Source organism: Gossypium arboreum, chromosome 1 (assembly GCF_025698485.1).
Source record: "Gossypium arboreum isolate Shixiya-1 chromosome 1, ASM2569848v2, whole genome shotgun sequence".
In the NCBI taxonomy this organism is placed as follows: domain Eukaryota; kingdom Viridiplantae; phylum Streptophyta; class Magnoliopsida; order Malvales; family Malvaceae; genus Gossypium; species Gossypium arboreum.
The window spans coordinates 24,794,708-24,816,500 of record NC_069070.1 but is presented as its reverse complement, the minus strand read 5'-3'; the positions used below and the strand labels follow the sequence as shown (position 1 = coordinate 24,816,500).

The window sequence follows — 21,793 nt, the reverse complement described above, 5'->3', positions numbered from 1 at the left end:
ACCATCAATTTTCTTGTTCAAGAGTTCTACCTGATTAGAGAGCATGGTAATCGAATCGACATTATAAACGCCGGCTGTTTTCGTTGGCTTTGTTCTCATGACTTGCCATTGATAGTTATTCAGTGACATCTCCTCTATAAATTCATAGGCATCTTCAGGTGTCTTATTATTAATGGTTCCGCCAGTAGCTGCATCAACCATCTGCCGAGTCAAAATATTTAGGCCATTATGAAAGGTTTGAACCTGTAACCAAAGTGGTAACCTATGGTGAGGGCATCTTCTCAAGAGGTCCTTGTATCTCTTCCATGCATCGTAGAGTGTTTCTAAATCCATCTGCACAAAAGAAGAGATATCATTACGTAATTTGGCTGTTTTAGCCGGCGAAAAATATTTTAATAAAAACTTCTCGGTCATTTGTTCCCAAGTAGTGATTGATCCTCGTGGCAACGAGTTCAACCACTGTTTAGCCTTATTTCTCAATAAAAAGGGAAACAACCGAAGGCAAATGGCGTCTTCAGAAACGCCATTGATTTTAAAAGTGTCGCAAAACTCTAAGAAACTTGCCAAGTGAGCGTTGGGATCCTCATCCCTCAAACCATCAAACTGAACAAATTGCTGTATCATTTGAATTGTGTTAGGTTTCAGTTCAAAAGTATTTGCAGCTACAGCAGGTCTAACTATGCTCGAATCATTTCCAGTTAAAGAAGGTTTAGCATAATCATACATCATACACGGAGTAGGATTCTGATTAACAGCAATTGCAAGAGGTAGCGGATTTTCTTGGTTTTCAGCCATCTCCTCGGTCGTGGTTGAAGTATCGTCCTCTTGCTCTTCCTCTATGTATCGTAAGCTTTGCCTTATTTCTCTTCGATTTGTGCGAACTGTGCGATCAAGCTCACTATCAAACAGCAACAGTCCTGACAGGTTTTTCTAGTTTATAACTAGAAAAACCTGTCAAAAGAAAATAAATGAAGAATTAGAAGAGAAAATAAAAATTTAAATTGCAATAAAAGTAAAATGGCTAAAGTAATAAAAATGGAGGGTTCCTAATATCCTAGTTCCCTGATAAACTTGATACATGATATTCGTGACAAGTTTTAAAGATTTATGAAAGAATCGTTCTTGAGACTAACTTATTATCACGATTAAGGCAAGTGTACCTATCGAGCAATAGTATAGTTTAGCAAGACCGGATTGTCGAACCCAAAGGAACTACGAGTACTAGTATTTACTTCCTTTTTATTATCTAGCCTAAAAATTAAGAGGTTTGGTTATCTAAACTAATTATTAACTAAGAATGCACAGAAGGAAAATTTGGGAAAATACTTTTGGGAAAATTCGATTCATTAAGACATTACCTAAGGAAAAATCCACCTAGACTTCACTTGTTATTTGACTCTGAATCAGACGATTTATTTATTTGACTTGATCTGTAGAATTCCCTAAGTTATATTATTATCTCTCTCTAGACTAATAATGTCTAACCCTAGGTATGAATAATTGAAATCTCTTTCTAATTAACACCTTAGAATTGCATTAACTCGATCTATGGATTCCCTTATTAGGTTTCACCCTAATCCAGCAAAATCTTATTACCCTATCTTTAGGAGTGCAATCAATTCTGCTTAATTATGACAAATTTACTCTTAGACAGGGTCTATTTCTCCTCTGAATATGAGCTTAACTTGAATCAAGATCCTGGAATATCAAAACAAGAATTAAGAACACATAATTAAGAAAAAGTCAAATATTTATCATACAATTCAGATAATAATAACAAGATCCATCTTAGGTTTCATTCCCCTTAGGTATTTAGGGGGTTTAGTTCATACTTATGAAAGAAAAAAATCTCAAAAGCATAAAGATAACAAAACATAAGAAAACCCAAAACTCTTGAAGGAACTTGAAGGGAGATCTTCAGTCTTAATGATGAATCCGGTTTTTGAGATGGATCAATTAGCTTTCCTTAAGTAATTCCTTGCTTCCTACTCTGTGTCCCCTTCCTAAGTGCCTCCTCAGTTGTTTAAATAGGCTTTTGAATGCCTAAGAGCCCTAAAAATTGGCTTTTTCCGAATAGGACTATACTTGGGCTCAGTAGGGACACGCCCGTATGCGATTACTCCAGCCCATGGTTAAGGCTGTTGAGTAGGCACGGGCGTGTAGTATACACGTGTAAGTCGTGCTTCAATCCTGCCAAAGGGACACGTCTGTGTGACACGACCGTCTGACACATCCGTGTGAGAAAGCCCAGGCCGTGTTGATTTCCCACGTAGGTCGATTTTCTCCATTTTCGGCCTATTCTCGCTCTTTTTACTCTCCTATGCTCACTTAAATATAAAACATAAAATTAAAGGATTAGGAGCATCGAATTCACCAATTCTAAGGAGAAAACATCCAGAAATGTGCTAAGCATGGGATAAAAATATGTATAAATTACGGTATATCACTAAGGTAGGCTAATTTAACTGGAATGGTTTTTACTCGACAAATTCGTTTCCGACTTCCATTCAATGTGACATCGCCAGATTCGACCATAACGTTTAGGCCGGGTTTGGAGTGTTACAGAATGTTTTTAAAGGTTATTTTGGTAATTAGGTAAATAAAGCTTAAAAATTAAATAAAACAAATATTTATCTATTTCTTCATCTTCACTACCGGTTCTCTAAGGCAACAACACCATTTTTAGGGCTTTGACATTTAGCTATTACAAGTGAGTGCTAGCATGTAAGTGTTATTTTTTCCCCTTTTTAATGATTTTTATGTTTTCGGGATCGTTGTAGCTTAATCCATCTAGCCCAATGACTAATTTGTAAAACTGTTAAAGGATTAGGATTTTTCCTTAAACATCTTTGTATGGTTTTTGATGTTTAATGAAAGATTATGAGTCCTTGTTAAATAAACGACAGTTGTAAAGTGATTTTTGATGAAATTATCATTTAGGAACTTATTTCTAAAAGTAGTAAAATACCAAGATAAATTTGTGAAATTTTGATATTTATGAGGTTGTATAAGTCCCTAGTTATTTTGGTAGCTGCATAAATGTCATTTTACGAGCTTAAGGACTAAATTGTGAAAATTCAAAATGTTAAGGGCAAAATCATAATTATGCATAAATGTGGATTATGGATTGAATTGAATGTTTGAGATTCATTGAAACACTTAATTGAATATAATTATTTATTTAGATCAAGATAATTCTCAACCGGACTTAAATCGAGGAAAGGCGAAAGTCACAGATTAGCTTGATCATATTTCTTCATCCTAGTTGTCAAGGTAAGTTCATAGTATTTCTATACGTAATTCAATTTCTACTTGTATGTTTACAATATAGTTATGTAATTAATTGGTTATACTTAATTTTTCCTTAAATTGCACATATGTGCCCCTATTTGTACTTTGATACCCTTGAATTGCACATACGTGCCCCTATTTGTATTTCGATACCCCTGAATTGCACAAATTTGCCCTTGTTTGTACTTCAGTACCCCTTAATAGCACCTACGTGCCCTTGTTTACACTATGGTAACCGTGAATCGAGTAAAATATGATTTGTATTCAATTGTTATTAAGTTTAGTGATATACTATGCTCTTACTAAGCCCTATAAGCTTATTCATTTTTGTGAATTGCTTTGTAGATTGTTGTTGTTGACGTTTGGACGGATCGAATCTACAGCTCACACTATGTAACACCCCTAACCCGTATCGGTCGCCGAATTAGGGCTACGAGGTATTACCAGTCAAAAACATAAATTAAAACGATCACATACACGTACTTGAATTTCAATAGTCAATTTAATCTCTATTACCACATAGCTGAATATACTTTTAATTTAAACTCATAATACATGCAGATAAACAGATTCATTACACTTTAGTCGCATACTATAACCAAACACAGATGGATCATATGAAATGTACTACGATAATCATTTGATAAAAATCATATCATATTAGGTATTCATTTAATATTAAGTTAAACATTTATACATCACATAAAACACATATAATTTTCATAATTTATTATACCACATATAACACCATATACATTCCCATTCACAGATAACCAAAACACATCATTATACTTCATAAAATATCATATGTCATAATGACCATTTCACTTATCAATATTAGCAAACCTTAATAACATATAATACTTAATTGTAAATATACAATATCTTACTTATAACATAAACATACAAGAGAACAAATAATGACCTAATTTAATCACATTTGTCGAAACACATATAAAGCATGTTTTAAGATTAAATAACATATACTACTTGACTTTACTTAGCCAAATCATTACACTTTAATATTCATGACTTATGCACATATAAATATATGTACGCATTCGAATATATATATACATATCAATACAAAAATTTTATAAAAATCATAAAAAATATATATTAAAAAGCTCCAACCATATTTGGTTAATACAAGATATCCTTTAACACCAAATCATTTATAAACCTTAACTAGGTAAATTACTAAATTCATTTATATACTTTATTTACATATAAAATCACATTCAAACCAATCAAAAATACCTATTCATATATCGTGGCCAATTCATTCATATCACATCCAAAATTCTTTAATCAACTTCAATACACAAACACATATTATAAATACTAGTTATCCAAAGTACATAGCATTTTAACCAAAAATGAACTTGAACCATAATCAAACAAAACCAAATTCAAGCTTAGGAGTCAAGCCATATTTGCATGGCTTAAATTATACATATCCAAGATCGGACAAAATACATATTAGTCTATATGTGCCATAAGTTTGAAATAAGACTTTTAATAATAACGAAGATTGACGATAGAGTGGATAACTTCACTGACGGTCCCTGAGCTTGTAGCAAACTTCCAAAAATCAATAAGAACAAAGAATAAATATACTCACAGTAAGCTATCATGGCTTAGTAAGTTATAAGCAATTTAAGCAAATTAACAACCTTTCTCTCTATATATAAAATAACCTGAATCAAACATATATTTATACATTAATATACCATGGCCGCATATACCATATATATATTATCAATATATTCTCCAATTTCAAAGTCATAATATCATAGATAATCGATTATACATATGTATTCATATATATACAATCACATGAATCAAACGTTTAAATCACATACTTATACTTTCATAAAACCAAATACCTTACTCATAATTTCATACATTTTCAATATCATCACAAAACATTTCGATCACATATCTTTCAATCAATTAACTTTCATTTCTAATAGAATAACCATATTTACATACCTAAATGCTTTAGCTCACTTAACACATTTGATTGTTTTTACCGTTGCTCACATAAAATTCATTAGGCATAAAGCCTTGTATAAAACACCGGCACAGAGCCTGCTAGGTAATAAACCTGATTCAATACACCAGCATAAAGCCTGATATCATACACTGGCATCAAAGCCTGCTAGGAAATAAGCCTGATATCATACACCGGCATCAAAACCTGCTAGGCAATAAGCCTGATATATCACTGTTTCAAAGTTAATCTTATTCATAATTCATATCTCAATTGAACTGAAAATATTCCCAAATATCATAAACATTCATGCATTCGGCTCTAACCATAGAAATTCATACAAATAAATTCAACATATAAGAATCACACACATTCAAATTCAACAACGTTTATTGCTTATAAACTTACCTCGCATATCGACAAACGATTTAAATCGACTATTCGACTATTTTTACTTTTCCCCAATCCAAGTCCGATTTCTTTTGTTCTTGATCTATATAATTTCAAATTAACCTAATTTAAACAAAATTTCATTCAATTTAATCCAACAACACATAAATGGGAAAATTACCATTTTACCCCTGATATTTTATACTTTTACAAATTAGTCCTAATTGCGCAAAACACAAAATACACAAAATCTCACCACATCATAGTTAGGTCGGATCTTCCTTATGCTCATACTAATCCATATATTTCATTTATTTTTCATTTTAGTCCTTCAATTTATTATTTTTGCAATTTAGCCCTAATAACTCAAAATCATCAAAAACTCCAATACAAAACATATTAATCCTAAACATATCTTTCATAATTTATCATCAAACACCACAAAACACAAATATTCATCAATGGCATAACTCAAAATATTCACCAAAATAAAAAATTCAAGCATGGGTCGGGTAGTACTCGAAGCAACGATCTCAAAAACGTAAAAATTATCAAAAACAGAGCAAAGTCCATACCTTAATCAAGCTTCAAAGTTGTCGAATACCTAAGCTTTCTTCCTTTCTTTTCTTTTTTTAAGGTTTCGATCACCATGAAAATAAAACATTCATTCATCATTTAGTAGAAGGCTTGTTTAGCCACCCTTTCATGGCTGCTCGAGATTGGCTGAGATTCAACTGGCTCTGTCCCATGCACGGGAGCAGGTGCTACACTCTCGACATCATCAACTACAGCTCTATCGGGATCCATCTACTATACGGAAACACTTATCACACTATCGCAGTATATAATATGGCATGTATAGCTAGACTCACACATGCTACATTAGTCCTAGAACCGACTAAACTTGGCTTTGATACCAATAAAATGTAACATCCTTAACTCGTATCCGTCGCTGAATTTGGGTTACAAGGTATTACCAGTCAAAAACATTAACTAAAACGATCACATACACGTACTTGAATTCTAATAGTCAATTTAATCTCTATTACCACATAGCTGAATATACTTTTAATTTAAACTCATAATACATGCAGATAAACAGACTTCATTACACTTTAGTTGCATACTATAACCAAACACAAATGGATTATACGAAATGTACTACTTATAATCATTTGATAAAAATCATATCATATTCTAGTATTCATTTAATATTAAGTTAAACATTTATACATCACATAAAACACATATAATTTTCATAATTTATTATACCACATATAACACCATATACATTCCCATTCACACATAACCAAAACACATCATTATACTTCATAAAAATATCATGTGTTATAATGACCATTTCACTTATCAATATTAACAAACCTTAATAACATATAATACTTAATTGTAAATATACAATATGTTACTTATAACATAAACATACAAGAGAACAAATAATGACCTAATTTAATCACATTTTCCAAACACAGATAAAGCATATTGATAAGATTAAATAACATGTACTACTTGACTTTACTTAGCCAATTCATTACACTTTAATATTTATGACTTATGCACATATAAATATATGTACTCATTTGAATATATATATACATATCAATACACAAATTTTATAAAAATCATAAAAATATATTAAAATAGCTCCAACCATATTTGGTTAATACGAGATATCCTTTAACACCAAATCATTTATAAACCTTAGCTAGGCAAATTACTAAATTCATTTATATACTTTATTTACATATAAAATCACATTCAAACCAATCAAAAATACCTATGCATATATTGTGGCCAATTCATTCATATCACATCCAAAATTCTTTAATCAACTTTAATACACAAACACATATTATAAATACTAGTTATCCAAAGCACATAGCATTTTAACCAAAAAATAACTTGAACCATAATCAAACTAAACCAAATTCAAGCTTAGGAGTCAAGCCATATTCATATGGCTTAAATTATACATATCCAAGATCGAACAAATACATATTAGCCTATACATGCCATAAGTTTGAAATAAGACTTTTAATAGTACCGAAGATTGATGATAGTGTGGATAACTTCACTGATGGTCCCTGAGCTTGTAGCAAACTTCCAAAAATCAATAAGAACAAAGAATAAATATACCCATAGTAAGCTATCATAGCTTAGTAAGTTATAAGCAATTTAAGCAAATTAACAACCTCTCTCTATATATAAAATAACCCGAATCAGACATATATTTATAAAGTAATATACCATGGCCGCATATACCATTTATATATTATGAATATATTCTCCAATTTCAAAGTCATAATATCATAGATAATCGATTATACATATGTACTCATATATACACAATCACATGAATCAAACGTTTAAATCACATACTTATACTTATCATAAAACTGAATACCTTACTCATAATTTCATACATTTTCAATATCATCACAAAACATTTCTATCACATATCTTTCAATCAATTAACGTTCATTTCGAATAGAATAACCATATTTACATACCTGAATGCTTTAGGTCACTTAACACATTTGATTGCTTTTACTGTTGCTCACATAAAATTCATTAGGCATGAAGCCTTGTATAAAACACCGGCACAGAGCCTGCTAGGTAATAAACCTGATTCAATACACCGCCATAAAGCCTGATATCATACACCAGCATCAAAGCCTGCTAGGCAGTAAGCCTGATATATCACTGTTCCAAAGTTAATATTATTCATAATCCATATCTCAATTGAACCGAAAATATTCCCAAATATCATAAACATTCATGCATTCAGCTCTAACCGTAGAAATTCATACAATTAAATTAAGCATATAAAAATCACACACATTCAAATTCAGCAATGTTTATTGCTTATAAACTTACCTTGGATATCGACAAACGATTTAAATCGGCTATTCGACTATTTTTGCTTTTCCCCGATCTAAGTCTAATTTCTTTTATTCTTGATCTATATAATTTCAAATTAGCCTCATTTAAATGCAATTTTATTCAGTTTAATCCAACAACACATAAATGGGAAAATTACCATTTTACCCCTGATATTTCATACTTTTACAAATTAGTCCTAATTGCACAAAACACAAAATACAAAAAATCCACCACATCATAGTTAGGCTAAATCTTCCTTATGCACACAGTAATCCATATATTTCATTTATTTTGCATTGTAGTCCTTAGGTCTACGGTTTGAGTCCGCATAGCCCTATATTTTTGAATTTTCTTTTTATTAATTTTAAATATTCATTAAATTTATTAAATTAAGAAAATGAAATGAAAATAATATTCTTAAAACTAAAGCAAACTAAAACAATAAGAATATCCAATTTATTATTTTTGCAATTTAGTCCTAATAACAAAATCGTCAAAAACTCCAATACAAAACATATTAATCCAAAACATATCTTTCATAATTTATCATCAAACATCACAAAACACAAATATTCATCAATGGCATAACTCAAAATATTAACCAAAATAAAAAATTCAAGCATGGGTCGGGTAGTACTTGAAGCAACGATGTCAAAAATGTAAAAATTATCAAAAATTGAGCAAAGTCCATACGTTAATCAAGCTTCAAATTTGCCGAATACCTAAGCTTTCTTCCTTTCTTTTATTTTTTAAGGTTTCGGTCACCAAGAAAATAAAATGAAACTGATGTTTTTTTTATGTTTTATGATAACATGTATATTATTTATTAATTTACATATTTAACCTTTTAAAACTAATAATAAGACATACTTAATATGGACACATTCAGCAACCACATAGTCTAAAGGTTTATTTGCAACTTAAATACTTCAATTTAAAAAGCCATTAACCAATTGGTTCTTATAAAATAAACTATCTATTTTTCAACTTATGCAATTAAACCCTTTTATTAAATTAAGAACACAAACAATCAAATTTTTATACGAAACTTTCACACATTCAAATTCACATATAATAAACATGGAAAATAATATTCAAATATTTTTCTAACTCAGATTCGTGGTCCCGAAACCACTGTTCCGATCAGGGTCTAAATCGGACTATTACACACTATCCTTCGATGCTGGTAGTTCTTGTGTTCCTTAGGGTAGTGGCATGTATATGTGGCTACATAGGTTGTTTTGGTACAATATGACAATATACTAACCAAGTTGATAAGTATCTTTTTGTATAGTTAGAATGTATGAAATTACACATTTGTGAATTGTTTTGGTTTGTGAGGTAAGTTAAGTGTTATGATAGAAATGGATCAAGGTTTATATGTTTTAGATGTTAATGTTGAATTTAATTGTGGTGTCTATGAAGGCACATTTGTTGGTTGTTTTTAGGTCATTAAAATGGTATGTTATGTTAAGTTGCTTGTGATCTCAATTGAGGTATGTTTTAAGATGATATTGAATTAGTAGTGTATGTTTTTAGTGTAGTAGTGCATATGTTTAGGTAAGGTTGTTTGATTTTGATTGAGGTACCTTATATGACATATTGGTTGAATGGATTTTTGGTCATTTTATGCATGTCTTGGCATGTTTTGATGCCTTGGTTAATGGTGCAAATGGCTTGTAGGTACATGATTGAAGTGAGTGAAGCAAATGGCTTGATTTTGGTCAATTTCTTGTCCACACAACTTAAGACACGGGCGTGTGTCTTAACCATCTGTCACACACGGGTGTGTGTCCCCTGTAGGCTTCAAAGGTTAGAAGTCAATGGCCTAGCACATAGGCGTATGAGGTCATTTCGAGTGTTACACGGCCTGGCACACGGGCGTGTGGCTTGGCAGTGTGACCCAACTTAGAGAGTTACATGAGTGCGGACACAAGCTAGGACCCAGTCGTGTGTCCCTATTTTGATTGTTACACGGCTTAAGACATGGGTGTGTGTCTTAGCAGTGTGAGTCACATAGCCTGGCCACACAGCCGTACGACCCCTGCAATTTGAAATTTCTAACTTTTTCCTCAATGTTCCAAATGTTTACAATTTAGTCCTGAATCATTTCTAAAGTGTTTCTAAGGCCTCGAGGGCTTGATTAAGGGATGACTTGCTTATTTGTGATTGGATTATATTATGTTTGTATTAATGTTTGGAAATATATGTTTTTATGTTACATTTTTATGGTAATGCTTTATAACCCTATTTCGGCGATGGATATGGGTTTGGGGTGTTACATTTAGTGGTATTAATGCTATGGTTTAGTTAGTTCTAGGATAACATTGTGAAGTAAGGTTTAGTATATACATTTCACATATACCTTGTGATAGTATGATACTTTTAATCCGTTCTAACGTTTTATTTCTTATAGATTCAATATTTTAGCTGAACTGAATCAAGCTATAGTTAATGAAATTGCAAGTAATGTTCAAGCTTCGAATCTTGAGGGAAGAAATAGTGAGCCTATTCCACAATCCATGGATGATGTGATGAAAAATGTATTAATGGGAATGATGATCCAATGGTTCAACAAATTCAAACAAGAAAATCTTGCAATTTCGCCACCTCTACCCCTATTGTGCCTCTTTCGGCACCTCTTTCGGCACTCCTGAATACTCCAAACCCTTTACCTATAACGGTTACTTGAGTATTTGTTGACAAAATTTAGAAAAGTGGAGCGGAAGAGTTTAGAGGTACAGTAGATTATGATCCTTCAAAAGTCGAGTATTGGTTATTGAACACAAAAAGAGTTTTTACGGAGTTATTATGCACCCCTGAAGATTGCTTGAGGTGTGCGGTATCCTTACTGAAAGACGAGGCATATCTATAGTGGGATGCTTTGAGCACAATGGTATCAAATGATCAGGTTAATTGGGATTTCTTTAAGAATGAATTAAAGATAAAGTAAGTTAGCTGTTTGTTCATTGACCAGAAATAAAAAAAAAAAGAGTTTTAGAGTAAAAACAAGGACTGTAGCTAAGTATGAACGTGAATTTGTGCAGTTAAGTAAGTATGCTAGTAACATTGTATCAAATGAGGAGGAAATGTGTATCAAATTTGAAGATGGGTTGAATGATGAAATTCGTATGGCTGTAGCAGCATTAAAGTTATGGGAATTTGTAGAACTTTCAGAGCGGGCTCAGAAGGTTTAAGAGGTTTGTAAAAGCAAACGACATTCAGATTCGAGATTTCAAGATTATAACAAGAGAGAGTTATTTAAGCCTGCTTAAACATCTCCATCGAAGAAATTTAGAAATGACATTAATCGATCAGCTACTCCTTCAGAGTTCATTAATAAAGAGAAACAAAGAAAAAGTAATTTCTAGTCAGTTAACTCTCCAGCGGCGAGTGTTGGAAGTGGAAGAAATGTAGAGAGAACTGTTCCAGTGTGTGATGAATACAATAGAAGAAATTTTGAAAAGTATCGACCAAAATCGGGAGCTTGTTTTCGTTGTGGGTCTACTAACCATTTTCTTCATAATTGTCTGAAGAAGCAAAATGGTTTCGGAAATCAGTCAAATAAGCCTAAAACAACTTCTGAGAGGGGTAGATGATCTAGAAATGTTAGAAATACTACTCCAAGTCGAGGAAAAAAAAGTGAGATGAACAAACAGTCTGAAGTGAGAACACCAGCCAGAGCCTATGCAATCTGAGCTCGATAGGAAGCTACTACTCTAGATGTTATTGCAGGTACTTTTTCTCTCTTTGATATTAATGTATATGCATTGATTGATCCTGGGCCAACTCATTCGTATATATGCACTACATTAGTAGATAAAAAGAAAATACCTATTGAATTCACTGAATATACTATCAAAGTTACAAATCCCTTTGGTCAGTGTGTTCTAGTTAATCATTTATGTAGATCATGTCCACTGAAAATTAAGGGTTACAATTTCCCCACGTTTGATGTTGTTACCCTTTGATGAGTTTGATGTGATTTTGGGTATGGATTGTTTGACTTTGCATGATGCTATTATGAATTGTAGAAGAAAACATATTATGCTAAAATGTCAGAATGGTAAACGGGTCCGAATTTAGTCAGACAAATTGGATGGTACATTTAATATAATCTCAGCTATGATGGCATAGAAATATGTTTAAAAGGGCTATGAAGCATATCTCCCTTACGTAGTTGATTACAGGGTTTCATAATTGAAATTAGAATTGGTTCTGATTGTATATGAGTTCTTAAATGTGTTTTCAGAGGAATTACTAGAGTTACAGTCAACCCGAGAGGTTGAGTTTACTATTGAATTGGTACCGGGAACATCCCCAATATCGATAGCTTCATACAGAATGACACTTACAGAATTGAAGGAGTTGAAAGCACAGTTACAAAAGTTGACAGATAGGGGCTTTACTATGCCCAGTCTTTCTCCTTGGGGTGCTCCTAGTTATTTGTTAAGAAAAAGGATGGATCTATGAGATTATGTATTGATTACCAACAACTCAACAAGGTGACAATCAAGAACAAGTATCCATTGCCACGTATTAACGATCTATTTGATCAGTTGAAAGGTGCAATAATATTCTCGAAAGTTGATCTTCATTTTGGTTATTATCAGTTGCGAGTTAAAGACTCAGATGTTGAGACCTGCCTTCAAGACCAGATACGAACATTATGAATTCCTTGTGATGCCATTTGGTTTGACCAATGTTCCTGCAGTATTTATGGACTTGATGAACAAAATTTTTAGACTATACTTAGATAGATTTGTTGTGGTATTCATTGACGATATCCTGATTTATTCAAGAAATGAGACAGACCATGTCGAGCATTTGAGAATTATTTTGCAAACTTTACGCGAAAAACAACTATTCGTTAAGTTTAGTAAATGTGAGTTTTGGCTTTGAGAAGTCAGATTTCTGGGACATGTTGTATCGACTGATGGCATTGGAGTTGATCTAAGCAAAGTTTCTGCTATGGTAGATTAGAAGCCTCTGAGAAATGTGTCTGAGATTAGAAGTTTTCTATGTTTGGTCAGATATTACAAAATATTCGTCAAGGGATTTTCGATGATTGCTACACCATTGGCAAGATTGTTGCGAAAACATGTTAAATCCGATTGGTCTGAGAAATGTCAACAAAGCTTTAATAAGTTGAAAGCAATGTTAATCAAGGCACCCGTGTTAGTACCTACATGGACTAGGTTGGTGATCACGTGATTCGTAACAAGTAATAAATATTTATAATGAAGATCAAACCCAGACTAACTATTATCACGACGAAAAGCAAGCGCTGCCGAACAATATTATAGCAATGGCAAGACTGGGATATCGTACCCAAGGGAACCAAAAGTACTAGTAATAACTATCTTTTTATTATTTAACCTAGAAATAAAGAGGGGTTGTTTATTAAACTAATTAAATAAATTAATTAACTAACTAAACTAAAGCAAAGAGAAAATTTGGAAAAAGACTTGAAGAAAAGTAATTGACAAAGACGACACCCAATGAGGAATCCACCTAGATTTCACTTGTTATCTGACACTGAACCAGACGATTTATTCACTTAACCTGATCCGTGAGACTCCCTAACCTATATTATTATCTCTTTCGAGACTAATAACACCTAACCCTCAGTTGAATTAATCAAAATTTCTTTCTTAATTAAAACCACTAGGGAAGCAGTAAATCGATCTATGGATTCCCATATTAGGCTTCACCCTAATTTGGCAAAATCTCGTAACCCTATTTCTAGGCATTCGATCAACTCCGCTTAATTATGCCAAATCTACTCTTAGACAGGGACTTTTGCTCTTCTGCATAAGCACATCAAATCATGAATTAATACCCAGAATATTAACTCAAGCATTAAAAACACATAATTAAGAACAAATCAAGTATTTATCATACAATTCAGATAATAATAATAAGATCCATCATAGGTTTCAACCCCTTTAGGTATCTAAGGGGTTTAGTTCATAATAAAATAAGAGTACATCTCAAAAGTATGAAAATAACAAAACATAAAGAAAACTCTAAAACCCCTGAAGGAATTCTGAGAGAGATCTTCAGTCTTGGAGTAGCTCTAGCTTTTGGGATAGATCGTCTGGCTTCCTTCAAGTAATTCCTGGCGTGGGGTTCTGTACTCCCAAAAAGTTCTAGAAGAGAGCCCCCTTTCTAAGTCATACTTAGGGTGTTTATATAGGCTTTGGATTTGATTTCTTCTTCCCTAAGTATCCTTTTCCGTGTAAAATGCAACTCTTTGAAAAAGGGACACGCTCGTGTACCACGACCATGTCACGTGTTTGCCAGGCCGTGTGGGTTAATAGCCAGGCTGTGTGAATCGTGAAAGCCTTGGTCGACACCCTCGAAAGATACAGGCGTGTGAGCAGCCCGTGTGGCAAGGCTTAGGCCGTGTCATCTTCTCGATGTGGTTTGTTTTGTCCCTTTTTGGCTTGTTTTTGGCTCCTTTTGACTCTTGGTGCTCTCCTAAGTTCAAAACATGAAATAACCGGATTAAGAGCACCAAAATCCATAAATCTAGTAATAAACATCCATAAATATGCTAAGTATTTGTGGTAAAAGCATGTATAATTTGGCGTTTATCAAATACCCCCACACTTAAGCATTTGCTTGTCCTCAAACAAAACTCTCATTTACAGCTAGAATTCATTCCTTTCAATCACATAATCATTACTGATAATGTTACAAACTATTCCATGGAAAATCATACAGTGAGAATTCAACTATAGGGACATTAAGAGCCTCAAACAATCTAAATCGAATATTTTGATAATAAAATTATAGGTAATCTCTTTCCTGTAAGTAATTAACTTTAGTCCTAAATATACAAGAGATGACATCCTCACTAAGGATTCACTCAAATCACTCAAAGTGTTTAAGGTTCAAGATTAAGCATTTGGTTGTCTAATATGAAAAGTTATTACTATAGACTTGCATGAAAATCAAATCTTCACCACTTGTAAATGATATGATACACAAATCAAAAGGTCTTTGCATGGTTGTAATGGGGTTTAGGTTACGGGTATGGATACAAGCTGAAGAGACAAAGGTTAGAATCGAGATAATTTCAATATATTACCCCACTATCAAAAACTTAATTACTGAATCACAAACAAATATCTAGAACTAAATTACATGAGCTCATGACAACTTTAGCTTGCTGAGGATTACAACAATAATACTGAGTTTTTTTTTAAGAACAAATCAAGTCAATACAATATAGAAATCATACTTCATGGTTCAGTAACAAAAAATGGTGAACATAGTGAGGTAACAATATTAAATTTAATCTTGATAAAAAAATGTAAATTAATTAAGAGGATTTCAACAATAATGGGTTAATGGGTTAACGATGAGGGTTAATCAATAAAAAAGGTTAGTAGGCTCAAAGGGGGTTCACTAAGGGTTTAATTATGTAGGAAGGCTTTTTATGGAGTAAGTGGGTTAAATACTAAGTGACTTTATCATCCAGTATATCAAATCATACGTGTGATCTCGACATGTATAATCGAAGCAAGTTCTAGAATAACAGTTCAATGTTGACACACTCAAACCACAAAAGAAGTGAGCAAGAAGGAAAGCTATATGCTTAAAAGGCTCAAAAATCTCACCAAAAATTTGGGTTTTTGATGTCATTCCTGTATACTTAAGATTTCAAGATAATACATCAATTTAGGAAAATAATCTAAAAAATTTTAGTTCTCAAAATATCAACTTATCATGCTCGATTCTCTAATATCCTATAATCAAATAATCATGCATAATTCCCATGGTCTAATTTATGACATATCAACAATAATTATAGATTACTCAGAATTCATTCAATCAATATTATGAGAAAATCAATTAAGCACAAGACCAAATTCAGGGATTTGGGAATAATGCAAAAAGTTAGGTTTTATGTTCATGTTCACCCCCCACACTTAAGATGTACATTGCCCTCAATGTACAAAGATAGACTATTCAAAATAAAGAAAATCATAAGAGGGAAGGAGGTGAAACTCCCTGTTCTTGGCTAGATGAAGAAATTGGGTCGTTGAACATGACACTCGTTGGGTATTGTTCCCTACTTGTTTCCTTATTCCGTAAAATATTCTTAGCAGCTTTGATTGGAAGTCTGTAGAATCATGAAGAGCTTATTAATAGTTGGGGTGGAAGAGAGCGTAGTAGGATTACTTGTTAGAAATACCAGAAAAATGAAGAAAGTAAAATATACTAATATAGATATGTCTTTCAAAAGAAAATAATAAAATTGAAATGAAAATAAAAATAAAAATAAAAATAAAAATAAAAATAAAACGATAGGAGGATTCAATGATCCTCGTCAGTGGGGCCCTCAGGTGGTTGCGTTGGAGTGGCGATGTGGAAGTGCTAGCACAGCTGCTGCATCATGGCCTGCATGTCGTCCATCTGTCTATTACGCCGTCGATCTCGCTTGTGAATCATCTCGAACTGTGTAGTGCAATACTACTCGAAATGAGTGAGTCGGTCGGAAAGGTGTGCCAATGAAGCAACCACATGAACTGGTTGTTCCTTAGGTGGCGTGGTAGAAGGCTCCTCGTCCTGTGGGGGGACATCATCAGGAATGTCCTCAAGATCCTCCTCGTCAATGGCTTGAGTAAGACGGTACTGAGGAGGATCGATCCCATGTCAGCGCTTGATCATCCTCATGTGTAACATAGTTAATCTCAAGCCCAACTTAATAATTACTTAATTGAGTTCAATTTCTATTAGTGAAAATCGAATAGCTTGCGAAGACTAGTACTAGTTTAGACCCTTAACTCTAGAAAAGGTATGCATGCAACAAAAGAAAAATGATCCAAAAATTTAGTGTAATCAATTGACATACCTCTTGTCTGTGGCTCAACTTTAAAGGAAAAAAAAGTTAATAGCATGGTTTCCAAAAGAAAAAAAAATATCTTAAAAGGAACTTTAATTCTCCATAAGGATTTCCAATTGAAAGACTATACAAAGGAATTGTTGCACGATGTATTTTGTGTCCAAATAAGCTCACAAAAACTCTTCATAGAGAAAGATCCATAAAAATGGTATTTCCATACCAATCTACCCACCCCACTAAAGATTGAAAAATTGTGAGAAGTTAACTCATTTGACCAATTATCCCTTAATTGTTCTTGTATAAAAGATGATCTCCATACTTGGCCACTTGGATGTATAAGATTAACAATCCTTTTATTTTCTTGTTCAAAGATAGGTATTGTCTGAAACAGAAAGGAATTTACTTCCTTTGCCACCTTATCACCATCCCAAATCTGAATATCTAGACCTAATTTGCATATCTCCCTTCATTAAAGTATTCTTTTCCAAATCCAAGAATCAATAGTTTATCGATGATTATATATAATTTCCATAGATATAGAATCTTTCCAACATATTCATATTCCACCCACAAAGCCAAAAGCTTCAACACAATATGAGAATGGAAATCTGAACCGAATTTAGAATATCACATTAGCCAACGAGGTGACTCTCCATTTAAAACTTTACAAACCATACCAACCAATCATATACACCATACAATTGCAGAATATTTCATATAGGAAATTATACCTAAGTGCATGCTTTTCTAAATTAATCATTTCATTCACACAATTAGAAGGTATAAGGCATACCATAATACTTAGTAGTCTACCTTAACCGCAAAAATTTGTTAGTTCATTCAATTATCATCACATTAAGCAAGTAATTAAAACCATCTAAACCAGAAATCAAGCAAGCAATTATAACGTTCAAAAATCCCAAAAAACAAATAGTCCATAATGTTCATTTACAACTCGTTGAAAATTTTGTTTAAAAAGTTTAAGTCTAACTCTAGTACTAAACCCTCGGAACAACCCATATTGCCTTCAATTCAGACCTTAAAAGCTCAATACACATACTCAAAGGAAATTCCTTACGATGGATCACCAATTAGCCACCCTCCTTGCTAACCCAAGAACTGTTTATTTGGAAGGTAAAGTAAGGGGGTTAGATTAGGAAAGCTTAGTTAGTACACATGCAGACAATACAAATATATACACACCTGACATGTTAGGACTTAAACATATTTTGACAATTCACATATAACACAATTTTCATACTTAACATGATGATATATTGGAAATTCATGAATATGAAACATAGTCAAACTATATATACTCAATCGATAAACGGATCTCCAAAACACACCACATGACTTATAAAGTTGTACACTATATAATTAGCCTCGGTTTAGCATCTTTTTTGTGGGTAAGTATTTAATGGTCGCATGATCGGTAAAACCTGTAACTTTGGTACCTATAAGATTTTAATGGAACTTGACAAAAGAAAAAACTATAGTAAAAAGTTCTTTTCAGTTACCGTGTAATTAAGTTGGGCTCCTATCAAACTTCTGCTTGCATAGTAGATTAGATGAAACACTTTGTTTCTTCTTTGACCCATCACAGCTCCAACATCGAGATTATTTGTGTCACACATCAACTCAAAAGGTGAGTTCCAATCAGGTGTAACAGTTATTGGGGCTAAGAGTAATCAACTTTTCAACTCTTCAAAAGCTTCCAACCATGCCTTGTTAAAATAAAAACTTGTATATTTCTCTAACAGCATACACAAAAGCTTATAAATTTTTGAAAAATCATTTATAAACCTTTGTTAAAATCTAGCATGGCCTAAAAAACTCTGAACTCCTTTCACACTAACTAATGGTGGTAATTTCTCAATCACATACACCTTTGCTTTATTAACTTCAATTCCTCTTTTGGAAATTTTATGCCCTAAGTCAATTCCTTCCTTAACCATAGAATGACATTTCTCTCAGTTAATGACAAGATTTGTTTCCTCGCATCTTTTAAGTACCTTAGCTAAATTACGCAAACAAACATCGTAAGTATTACCAAAAGCAGAAAAATTATCCATGAAAACCACAACAAAATTTTCTACCACATCAGTAAATATTGTCATCATGCATCACTAAAATGTGGCAGGTGCATTACATAAACTGAAAGGCATTCGCCTAAATACAAATGTACCTTACAGGCAAGTAAAAGTGGTTTTGTGTTGATCTTTCGGGGCTACAACTATTTGATTGTATCCCGAATATCCATCTAAGAAACAATAAAATTCATTACCTACCAATCGATCTAACATCTAATCCATAAAATGCAGCAGAAAACGGTCCTTTTAAGTTGCTTTGTTCAATTTTTTGTAGTCCATACAGATACTCTAACCAATGATTGTCCTCGTCGGGATTAACTCATTATGTTCATTCTCGACAATTGTGATTCTACCTTTCTTCGTCAGACATTGTACCAGACTTACCCATGAACTATTTAAGATGGGTAGATAATTCTTGCATCTAACCATTTGGTCACTTCCTTTTGAACTACCTTTTTCATGATAGTGTTGAGTCTCCTTTTCCCATCAATCCTATCTCTTTCGCCCTCCTCTAGGATACTTTTATACATAAAGAAAGAAGGGCTCATACCTCGAATACCAACTATGGTCCAACCAATCGCCTTTTTAAATTTCTTTAAAACAGCAATTAGTTGCTCCTTTTCTTGTTTTGTCAATTCTACTAAAATAATCCCAGGAAAAGTACAACTATAACCTAAATAAACATATTTTAAATGGGAAGGAAGTACCTTAATTTCAAGTTTGGGTGGTTCCTAAATTGACAACTTGGGTTGCACAAACTCACAAACTTCCAATTCTAACGGTTCAAATCGTGTTGATTGAACACAGTCCCTTAGATTGGCTTCCATCAAAGCTATATTTTTATTACTTTTTAATTTTCCAATGGCTCAGACCCTAAGGAGTTTTTCAATGGGTCATTCACAAAATCATTCTCTCATTCCATAGAAACTATGGTTTTTAACTCTTCTATCACTTAACATTCTTTTGCCATATTGAGAAACTTCATAGCTTTAAGAACATTAAACGTTGCTTGATCTTCCTAAACTCTCATCATAAGTTCTCCTTTTTGTACGTCTATCAATGTTCTTCCTGTGGCCAGGAAAAGTCTCCCTAGGATGATTGGCACTTCCTTATCTGCTTCAAAATCTAAGACAATGAAATCAGTAGGAAAAATGAATTTATCAACTCTTACCAAAACATCCTCGATCTTTCCTTTGGGGTATGCTCAAAAACTAATCCGCCAATTGAAGAGTTGAAGTGTCACATTCGTGGGTCTTACTTCGCCTATTCCCAATAGTTTGAAAATAGACTTGGGCATCAAGTTGATGCTCGCTCCTAAGTCACACAAAGCTTTATCATAGTAAGATTATCTAATATTACAGGGTATAGTAAAGCTTCCAGTGTCCATTAGTTTCGAAGGAAGCTTGTTCTGTAGGAATGCACTACACTCCTTTGTTAAGGCTATAATCTCATACTTACTAAGTCTCTTCCTCTTGGACACGATGTCCTTCATGAACTTCACATACTTGCGCACTTTGTCTAAAGCCTCTACCAACAGGATGTTGATGTGAAATTGCTTTAGAATGTCCAAAAACTTCTTAAATTTCACCTCCTGTTTCTGCTTATTTGGTTGGAAATTTTAAAGATATGAAGGGGATAGAACTTTGGGTTAGACTGGAAAACTTTTTTTGCAGATATAATTCTTCATCTAAAGAAGATGTTAGCTTATCAAAATTCACTAGGTTAGATTTTACCTCATCAGACTTTGTAAGTTCTGGCTATTCTAGTGTAGGAGTTTCAACTGATGATTCACTTTCCTCCTTCTTAATAGGTTCATCTTCAATCACAACCGTCTTGGGCTCCAAAGTCTTACCACTTTGTAAATCCACTGCCTCACAATGTTCCTTACCTATTTTCTTTAGATTTTCTATATCGTTTGGCAAGGTTCCTTACGGTCAGTTACGAAGCTCTGTAGCTAACTGACCCATTTGGTTCTCTAAATTTTTTAATGTTATTGCTTGGCTTTGGATTAAAGTGTCATTCTTTACCATGGATGCCTTCAACAAGTTCTCCAAGTTATTGGATGACTCAGCTTGTTGTGGTTTTGGAGCTTAGTGATTGAACCGTTGGGATTGGTTGGGTTTATGTTGCATGTAAGTGTTGTTCTGTCCATTTCCTTGGTTACTCCAAGAAAAGTTTGGATGGTTGCACCATGAAGGATTGTAGAAGTTGGACTGTGGTCCATGTCCACTTCTATTTTGGTGTCGATTCCCTACGTAATAAATT

The 21,793-nt window shown here is 33.1% G+C and overlaps 1 non-coding gene across 1 annotated transcript; it reads left to right on the top strand.

Moving 5' to 3' along the window:
• Positions 1-259: 259 nt before the first annotated feature.
• On the top strand, positions 260-366 carry LOC128282076 (small nucleolar RNA R71). The gene has a single exon (XR_008272360.1). It is a non-coding gene; the product is annotated as a small nucleolar RNA R71 (small nucleolar RNA).
• Positions 367-21,793: the final 21,427 nt, after the last annotated feature.